We start from the raw sequence: 10,823 nt of genomic DNA, 5'->3' as shown, positions 1-10,823 counted from the left end.
ACCGCATATACTTATATAATATGTATAAGAGGTTAAATTTTAAAATCCAATAAAAATAATAGTTATATAATACAGACCGGTCCAATTAATTTAACGCTACCAACCAACTTATGATCCTTATGAGTTACACCTTGGATAATAAACATTAAATCTAGTTAACTTGATTAACAGGTGACCACGAACAGTTAACACAAAGGAATATATAATTATCTAGAATAATTATATATCCACGATAAACGGGATTTATTATATATATGTGTTATAAATAATATAACGTTTAATTATTTTTTATTAAACTATGTTTTTCGGTTTCGTATCACGAATTGGGCTTATACTTGACGTGTTAGGCTTTAGGCTCAAGAGATGATTAGCATATAATTAATTGGGTTACGAGACTTAAGCCTAATTAAGATATATATTAGTCACACCCTAATATCCTATATATGTGAAATAAACACAACCGTCAACCAAAGTTAAAAAAGGAGTTCTATTGTTTTGCTTTGTGATTCAATACAACTAGTAAAAGATTCGCGCGCGTTGTGGCGCGGGTATATTGCAGACGTCGAAAGGATTAGTTCAAACGTTGTGTAATGCGTTAATCATATGAAAACGTTCGTATCGTCGTATTTGATTGAACTCAATGTAACCTATAGTTGCATTGCAATTGGATAAAAACATAAAGTAAATCAAGTTTATATCGTACAATCATAACGTATTATATGCAACCCAACTAACTCGAATTTGTACCGTCAAGTCAAAACTTTTTATATGAGACCCAATTCATATGTAGGAAATATACAAAATAAAGCACAAAAGCGTATACCAAATTTACATCGAAAGGTGATGCAAAGTTTAAAGTTGAGGGGTCCGTATAAAGTATATGGTCTATAAACGTAAATTACCTAAGTATAGGCCAAAAACATAAGTTACAAAAGTAGGGGTTAAAAAGGAAATTTATATGTGCAAAAAATACAAATTATAAAAGTATAACATAAAAAAAGAAAAACTTTCAAAGTCAAAGGGCTGGTGGTGAAATATTCACCGATATTCCACTTTAATATATATAGATATATAGAAATTCCTAGCCGTAAAAAAAGGGTCGTATTATTGGCACATTTTGGGAAATTAAATCGACACCCTCAATACGCATCGTATAGGTCTATACGATGCGTATTGAAGGGGCCTATACGATGCGTATTGAGGGTGTCGATTTAATTTTTTTAATTTTGCAAGGTAGCTTTCTGTCATGCGGTAGCTTTTCATCATGCGAACGAAGAAGCAGCACTTTGGACATTTGTTGATCTTTAAACATCTAGGAAACATTATTTGAAAATACCCCTGAATTTATCGAAGCTGTAGAATAAGATCCTCCACTGTTGGGTTATCATCTTTCAACCCCATTTTTCCTAAATTTATCGATTCTGTTTTTCAACAGGGATGTAATTCAATGATTCCTCTCAATTGAATAGACAGACACGTGCTTCATAGGACTCACTTGAATCATCTCGGATGTAATAACAATACATTTAGCATCCGTGCCTGCTTGAATTGCAGAAAGCAAAGGATAACAAAGATGAACATTGTATTTATCACGAAAGTACTAAACAACCGAGATAACAGCTCTGGTTTCATTAGCTGCATTTGGATCAAGAAGTCCAACACTTCGTTCATTATCTGTTGTTGTCTCAACAATATGAATGCATGCAATGAATATCTACAATCCAATCAATGCACATTATGCGTTTCAAATCAAGGGTCCCATCATTACTGTCACACCCCCAAAATCCACCTGCGGATAACACCCGCTTTGAGGGCGTGACTGACCAGGATCCAGCCACCAATTATACCGAACATCGAATAATAGTAGAAATATTTACTATCCAAGGTGGTGAGCAATACCATAGCTTAAGTTCGATAATTAGTTTAACAAAACAGCGGAAGCATAAACCAAAGTAGTTTTAAAGATAATTCTTAGTTCAAGGTAGATAAACCCAACACACGGGTTCCGACGAACACTACACATCCCCAAGCAGCAGCTCCTCAGTCACGGGTTACCTGCAAAGCATGCAGTAAGGGGTCAACAATAACGCTGAGTGAGTTCACTGGTTGTCCAGTTTTAGTTTACCAAAAACTTAGGTTGTTTAGATAAAGCATTTATAATCACGTTGTGGGGAGCTACCCCATCTGTAAGCTCACTAAACTGTAGATACCGAAACTGTTGACGGAATGATATCGTGCCCCGAGTCAATGTCTATCGTCATTGACCATATTGCAAGGTCTACTAGTTCACGCCCGATCTCCCCCGGTCACGGTGTGAGGTTGTCAAACCTAATAGCGCTATCAACTAATAACCCGTTCGCCCCCGGCGACTAATCGGTATTTTAAGCAGGGACTTAGAGTGATAGAGTTTCGTTTAGTATAGCTAGTTGTGATTTATAATAATGTCCAAACGTATCTCCCCTGGAGATAGTAGTTACCCATTCTGTTTTCCCCCGGAGTAATGGGTCAAAAGTATTTTTTTCCAAAGTTGGTAGTTTGTTCGTGTCCCTCCGCGGGACGCATGCTTTTAGTGGGTGAACTCACCTTGGGTTGCTCGGCAGATTAGGTTACTCGTCAAACACGTTGGTCACCACGTCCTAACATGGTTACCGGTATAGGTCAGGTTTGGTGTACAAGCAATCACGTAAAATCTACACATAACTAACACGTTGCATGCATGAAATCAAACAGTGGGTTATTGGGCCGGCCTTAACATTTACACAGTCAAACAGCAACACATAATCCAGTTAACAGGTAGCCCATATTACACATATCGGCCCAATAACCAAAATGGACAGCCCAGTCGCAACCAGGCGGTCTCGAGTCGCAACCAGGAGGTCTCGGCTTGTCACGCTGTGGTTGCGAGTCGCAACCGTCGCGGTTTCGAGTTGTCATGCTATGGTTGCGAGTCGCAACCGTGTGGTCTCGAGTTGTCTTGCCATGGTTGCGAGTCGCAACGGTGCGGTTGCGAGTCGCAATGCTGTCCCTTTCATGTTCACGTGATGATTCAGATACATCAGTCCCATTAGTACAATGTAATCAGGCCCAAATCGAGTAATAGCCAATAAGGTTCAACTAACAACTTTTCCTAATCAGTCTATTAGTAAAATTGGATCAAACATTGCCTTTTTGAAATCTTCAAACCACATTCAACAAGTTCATCACAAGTTCATAGTTTTCTAGGGTTTTCACCTTAACATAATCATACATTTGGACCGAAAATCACATATTTCTAACAAGATTATTATGCAAGAACAAGTAAAACATACACTTTGTAGCCGAAATCTTGTGTTTAACAACCTCATATTGCAAGAAACAATGAAGCATAGATTGGTTGGCCATGAACACTCTTAAACTACCATTTTCTAGCCATTTTAAACATGTTATCACATATTTTCAAACTTTACAAATCAACCTAAGAATCATGCATAATACTACTAACCAAGTATTTCATAGTTCATTCAACACAACATAAATCCTATGCATATAATAATAATTAACACTAACCGGTTGTGAAGAAGAAGAAGAAGGAGCCGAAACAAAGGAAAGGAACCGAGAAGATGGAGTGTCCGAGTGATGATCTTGACCGAGTTTCTTGTCCGAGATTCTTGAGCTTGAACCGAAAGTTGGAGGAGAATGGAATGTTGTTTGGGGTTTTCTAGTTGAGAGAGAAGAGAAGTGTATGTGTGGATATGTTTGTGTAACAAATGAGGGAAGTGAGGAGAAGGTTGGGATTATATACCAAGTGTCAAGTTGGTTAAGGGGGGGGGGTGTAACACCTCGAAAAATTTCGTCCAATAATGTCTTGACACGTGTCATAAGGTTCCGTTATGTGAAAACATACTTTAGAGGGACTAAAAGTGACAAACAGTGAAAACTATGGAACGTAAGGGTCCAAAGTGTCAACAATGGATAAATAGGCTCTATGATAACCCCACATAATGTTTATAACCTTTAACGGATGGTTCATGGATCATACGACGCGGAAATTGCACAAAAGTGAAGTATTGTAAACTATAGGGGCCAAAAGTGTCAACATGTTTAATTTATACCTCTGAGTGAACTTTTGGCAGACCCGAAGCTTTGTATAGCTAAAATATACTCACTAGAATATGTGGTAAAAATTTCATGAAGTTTCGTCAACGTATGAGAAAGTTATGGCCAAAACCGTACTTAAGGGACTAAAAGCGTCAACGTCGAATTTCAGGCTTTTCGGTTGAGCGCAAAGTTATCCGAGAGCATTACCATGTTGGTAAAAGTCCTAAGGTTCTTAAAAACCAAGTTTGGGGGTTTACGGGTCGAGAAAAATAGCCGAAACATCGCGTACAAGTTCAGGGGTCAAAGCTGTCAACATTTGAAAGTTGTTTGGCTGAAACAGGGGTCAGGCGACCCGCCTGGGAAGGCCCAAGCGGGCCGCGTGGGTTGCCCAGCGACCAGAATTCGTAATTTGGTTGATTTGAGTCCGAATTTGAGTGCTTAACAGCTGGTTCTTGCCTCCTTTTGCACCAATTAGAAGCCATGCATGGCTAGGCAACAGTAACCCACGAAATTGTGACTTTAAATCAGATTTGATCAATGTTCTTGGCACTTGCATTTGTAAACAAAAGCTCTCTCTATCAAGAACCTTCAAGGCAAGACTTCTGGAGCTAATCTGAGCAACAAGGCCGACTTCTAGTGTCCACTAAACATCTTTAGGACCATTGTAAGCCTTCAATTCGTTCTTTAATCCGTTCATGTTGTGTTTATTGATAAAAGTCAAACTGGGTGTTCATAACCTTTGACTTTCTGATTAAACGGATTTCTTTCAGTAATATCTCGAATTGAAACTTGTTATAGATTGGTATTTATGTGGGAAACAAACCCTCTAAAGGGTACTAACTGATTCCCACTACATGCATGCTAAATGTCGAGTCAAACCTACTTCTAAAAAGTCAACAGAAGCGATTTTTGTGAAAAATGACATGATTAATGATATAGATGACATACAACCTGATTGATCATTAAAAATAACTTGTAATACATATAAGAATGTGTTTTAATCATCATCAACTCGACAATCTATAGTATAGCCACGAATCGGAACCGAAAGTCTTATAAAACGATTATTTCGTAGACTATCGATTCGGATTCATACATGCATGTTCGAGATCTGTATTGGAAAGTATTTTTGACTATTTATATTTTAGTTAAACTTTCTGGAATTTTCTTTGATTGAGTCTATGCTTAGCCTATTCGAATGCTTGTTTCCGGTTTATGCATAAAGTTGACTATTTTGCCCTTTTTGATTTAAAACGGGATTTTTGGAAAAGTGAAAGGATAGGAATCTTTATTTTTATTATATAAACTTGCACCGAAAGTTTCGGATCAGTTGGTGGTCCAGATTGTGAGTTATGGCCATTAGCGTAAAACTATATTATAAATTTACATAAACGGTCCTTTTTGCGTAGAACCCGTTTCTGGCCACGTTTTGGTACAAAACTTTTTACCAACAGAAGTAATATAATATTCTGGGAATTTTGATGATTTTTAATTGATTTTTGGCTGAACGGATCCTAGGTCGCCTAGTCATTTCGGCTTATGTCGGTTTTGACCGTTTTAGCCATAAAATGAGTTTTACACCTCCTTTTGACCCGAAACCTTTTTCTACTGATTTTATATGATGAATAAATTAATTTAAGTATTCTGGAAATATAAAAATCTCAGATTTTATTTGAAAACCCGAAAACGCCCTTAAATCGTATTTTTAGCGTTTTAACGCATAGTAAAGCATTATACTTGTTTTAAACATATAAGACTTATACCTACTGATGTAAATTACATATTTTCATATAATAACAGTAAGTATAATATTTTGAACTCAGGTTTCCAGTTTTGGCATTTTTAGCCCTTGTGAAATTACTAAATTGCCCCTACGGTGCATAGTTTGGTTTTAAATGATAAATTTGATATATGGGTCATACCCTACTGATATAATATGTTATATTAAGTATATTTACTGTATGAACCAGACCCGAAACTCAGATTTCTAATTTTACCCTTTTATTATCTTTTAAATGACCAAAATGCCCTTCTAAGGCATAAATCGAATTTAAAATTATCCCGGGCAATATAGAACATAACTTACTGATATAATATCATACTCTAAGCATATTACTTCAGGGAACTTGCATTTGAATCATTTGTCTACCCGTATCGCCCTTTTCGCGTTCGGTTCGGTTTACGTAACTAGTTTGCGTAAATTGACCGAAACGGGTCAAACGATATCATTTTTACTTCAAAATCCAGAATGTATTTAGTATACCCATATTATACAAGTATTCAAACTTGTCGGGTCTAAATCACACTCTATCCGGTCTTTCGCTTAATCGGGCGTAAACCGCATCATTCCTAAAACTAACCGGTCAAAGCTTAAGCTTAAATAAAAGGCCGTTAGGAATCTAATAGGTTAATTATAAACCTTTGTTCCAGATTAGGAAGCCCGGTAAAAGCTACCGCTCTTATCATTTGTGACTTATACTTGCTCAGGTAAATACATTTTGACTTATTTTCCCTATACGGGCTTGGGGTACGGTATTTAAAATACCGCTTGATCGGGCGCACAAGTCCTGCTCCTTATAGGTGTTCAGTCTTGAATAGCTTGTGCGACTTCGTTTAAACAGTTTTGTCTTACTTAAAGGCTTTGGGGGGTTGTTGACCATGTCCCGGATATCCTTGGCATTATCTTACGAGATGGCCACGACCAGAGCACGGGGTGTAGGCGTACACCCGTCGTGTATAACTCTTTGATGTGGTGTGTCAATTAAATCTCTAGCCCGGACAGTAGATCCCGGGCCACCAGAGATATAAGTGCATGTAATTCGTTCACAAGTTTATATTATATAATTATCCCAAGTTAATAAAAATATTTATGCCTTGTGCATTTAAATCAATTTTCAATCATTTTCAAAATGAGTCAGTCGATTTGTATTTACCAGTGTAAACTGACGTATTTTTCCCAAAAGATTAAGTGCAGGTACTATACGGAAATAGGCTGGCTGTTTCCTAGAGAGCGTCCACAATAGTCTCGCAAACTCGGACGACATTTATCTGTTGAACTATTTATTTCTATTTTTATTTGATCCGCCTGTGGATCCATTTCAACTACTGTGATATTTATTATTACACTTTGTTTAAAAGTTGAAATGTTTCTATTCTGCTTCCGCTGTGCATTATTATATTGTGTTGATTGTCTATGACGATGCCAACTACGTCACTGTACCCCACACCGGGCCCACCGGTGACACGTGGAAATCGGGGTGTGACAGGTTGGTATCAGAGCCAACGCTGAGTGAATTAAACACTAGTCTTTTGTGTTTAATCTCAGTTACACAATTGCACATTCCTCGATTTTCGAGTCTAGACAAAGAACTTAGGAAATGTTCAACATTTCGTTTAATTTACTTTTATCATTTTGCATTGTCTTATATATATTGTTGTGCAACTTGTTTGACTTTTGACAGGATCAGGATGCCGCCAAGGATGAGAGGTCGTGGAGGATTTCCCACATCACATGATCATGAGGCTGGTCCCTCGCATAGGCGGGCTCCATCCGCTACACACCACACAGCCGCCAACGACCTTTGGAGGTCTTTTGCCGAGCCTGCTAGGCATTCGGTTTCCGCGAGCACTTCTCCGTCATTACCCCACTCGTTTGGGCCCCATTCGGAGAACGGGCCCCATGGTTCGCATGGATCATACATACCACTGCACCAGTCACCGCACCAGTATCCAGCGCCAGCCTACCAGGGTTTGTATAACCCTAATGCTTATGTGGAGGAGCCAGTGGGCCATAACCCACTTGGACAGGAGGACCACTTTTCTGGTGGTCACGAGATGGACGTAGACGAGGAGACGGACCCTTCGCTCCCACCATCAGGTACACCAAACCACCCGATTGAGATATCGGATGGGTCGCCATACACGGGATCACCATTTAATGGTGTGGACAGCTTCCAGGAGAGGTTTAAGCAGCATGATTGGTACTTCACCCCTAGCCACAACTCTCCGATGCTTCAATCACTCCATGGTACTCCGATGCTCCAATCGCTCCATGGTTCGCCGGTGCACTCACAGCACCACTCGCAGCAGCAGCAGCTCCAGCAGCAGCCGCCTCTACCGCAGGACCTATCTGAGGCCCTGTGGCGTGACGTGATCACTCCGTCACCACCGCCGCCGCCAGTTTTACCTCCTCCGCCTCAGAGGCCGAGGAGGAATGCGCGCATGTCTACGCGCGGAGGGATTCGCATAGGCACCCCTCCACGTGTTAGTAGCAGCCGCTACACGTCTCTACCCGGGGAGTCCGAGACAGGGGAGTCTCAGCATCCCGTATCGGAGGTTACTTCTGTTCCGATCCCGCCTCTGCCGCCGCAGAATTTTGGAGAGCCGATTCCGGCTTATGCTAGTGCCGCTCAGTTCAACCCGTTCGAGCAGGTATTCCCTCAGGGTTATGATTACACGGGAGACCCTTATTGGCAAGCTGTGAACTACAGCTCACTCCCACATAGTGGTCCACTTGGAGACCCTTGGGCTGCTGGCCCATCTACTTTTGGTTACCCTCCGGGTTACCAGCAGCCACCGCAGCCGCAGCCTTACCAGCCGCCGCAGCCGCAGCACTACCAGCCACCGCCACCGGCGCCTATGATGTCGCCGCCGCAGGTTCAGGAGATCCTGCAGGGGATTGATAGCATGCGACGCGAGTTTCAGCACAATATGCGAGAGGATCGCCGACGCACCAGTGGCATGTTTAAGAAGGTATTTGATTTGCTCAAGGGTAAGAGCAAGAAGGATCGTTGAATCCTTCGATTATCATTTCATGTACTCATGTCCCTGCGTGGACATTTATTCCAGTACTCTACCCCTGCGTGGGTATATCTATCTTTCTCTACCCCTGTGTGGGTATGTTATCCTGTTAACCCCTGCGTGGGTTTGTTTTATTTTATTTTGTTATTGTTGTACTTGTTTAGCCCCTGCGCGGGCATGTTATTCATGCTAGTTATGTTATTTCAAAGTCCCGTTTAGGGCAATTATGTACTGGTATTTTATTGGAAATTTAAATGGTTAATTTGAATTTATCATTTTATTTATATGCATGAATAATATTAAAATAATGGAAAATATCAATTTTTATTTGATTTGCCATGTTATAAGAATCTTAGTAAGGTATAACCTAGCCTGAATGCCTTATTAACAGGCCTGGCCCTGATGGTAAAACCTGGTTGAAAGGATTCAACTCCCTGTTAACATCTGAAAACATGTTAACATTCCTGGCCAAGCGTGATCTGTAAAATCACACAAGCCACCCTTTTTAATAAATTATCTACAGATTATATCTGTATACAAGTCTATTAATGACTTGATACCTACGGGTTATGACTATGTCATATAGTGGCAGTTGTGGTCTATGACTCCCTGCCTAGTAAAGAATATCTACAGATTATATCTGTATACAAGTCTATTAATGGCTTGATACCTACGGGTTATAACTATGTTATATAATGACAGTTGTGGTTTACGACTCTCTGTCTAGTAAAGGATTATTTGTTCAATTATACAATTTATAATCCTATAAAAATCTAAATTTATAATTTAGTGATTGTCCTTGTGACTAGGCCTGTGGTGCCAATATATATATTTTCATTCCTTGATTGCTAATAAGAGCCTGAATGAAATTTATTAAATTAACTGCTAAGGTTTTTGATACCATGGTTAATAAATCGTCTAGGACGATAATACTGTTAGGTTCTAAATAAGACCTTGTCCTTTATTGTAGCTTAAAGCTACGATGGCCAAATCGGAAGAAACCAACAGTCATTCTGGGGAACGCTCAGATAATGCAAAGATTCACGTTACCGGTGCAGAATTGCAAGCACTGATAGATAATGCTGTCGCCAAGGCTATGGATAGGCAGTTCAAAGAATCTAGTGGTACTCAGAGTAGAACCCGCTCAGTGACGCATGTCAAGGCTAAGACTCATTCTGGGGCTCATAGTAAGCCGCCGTCTAAAAAGAGTGAGCCGAAGAAAGCTGAGGATGATAATCATTCCTCCAACCATAGCAGCGTCCCAAAGCAGGAGATTGAACTGAAACGTGACACGTACAGCAGGTCCTGTACGTACAAATACTTTGTATCTTGCAAGCCCAGAGATTTCACTGGGGAAAAAGGAGCCGTCGACTGCATGACGTGGATTGACGAAATGGACACTGTAGTTGATATCAGCGGGTGTGCTGATAGGGACGTCGTGAAGTACGTGTCCCAGTCATTCAAAGGAGATGCGTTAGCATGGTGGAAGTCACTCTTACAAGCTGCCGGTAAGGCCACACTGTACGGTTTGTCATGGGAACAGTTTGTGGCCCTGATTAAAGAGAACTTCTGTCCGCAGCACGAGGTCGAGCGAATCGAATCGGATTTTGTATCCTTAGTCATGAAGAACCTCGATTGTCAAGCGTATCTTACTACGTTCAACACGCTGTCTCGCTTAGTGCCTTACTTGGTGACCCCGGAGCCGCGTAGGATTGCTCGATTCATTGGGGGTCTGGCACCGGAGATTAAAGCCAGCGTCAAAGCTTCAAGACCTACTACATTTCGATCCGTAGCGGATCTATCCCTCTCCCTCACTCAAGACGTGGTTAGATTGAGAGCCATGAGGAGCTCTGAGGAGAACAAACGGAAACGTGAGGATGACACCTCACGAAGATCTGAAAAGCGACATAGAGGGAACAACGACCACAGGAAAGGGTCGGGGTCTA

Source organism: Helianthus annuus, chromosome 16 (genome assembly GCF_002127325.2).
Source record: "Helianthus annuus cultivar XRQ/B chromosome 16, HanXRQr2.0-SUNRISE, whole genome shotgun sequence".
NCBI classification, from domain to species: Eukaryota; Viridiplantae; Streptophyta; class Magnoliopsida; order Asterales; family Asteraceae; genus Helianthus; species Helianthus annuus.
This window is presented reverse-complemented; position numbering follows the sequence as displayed.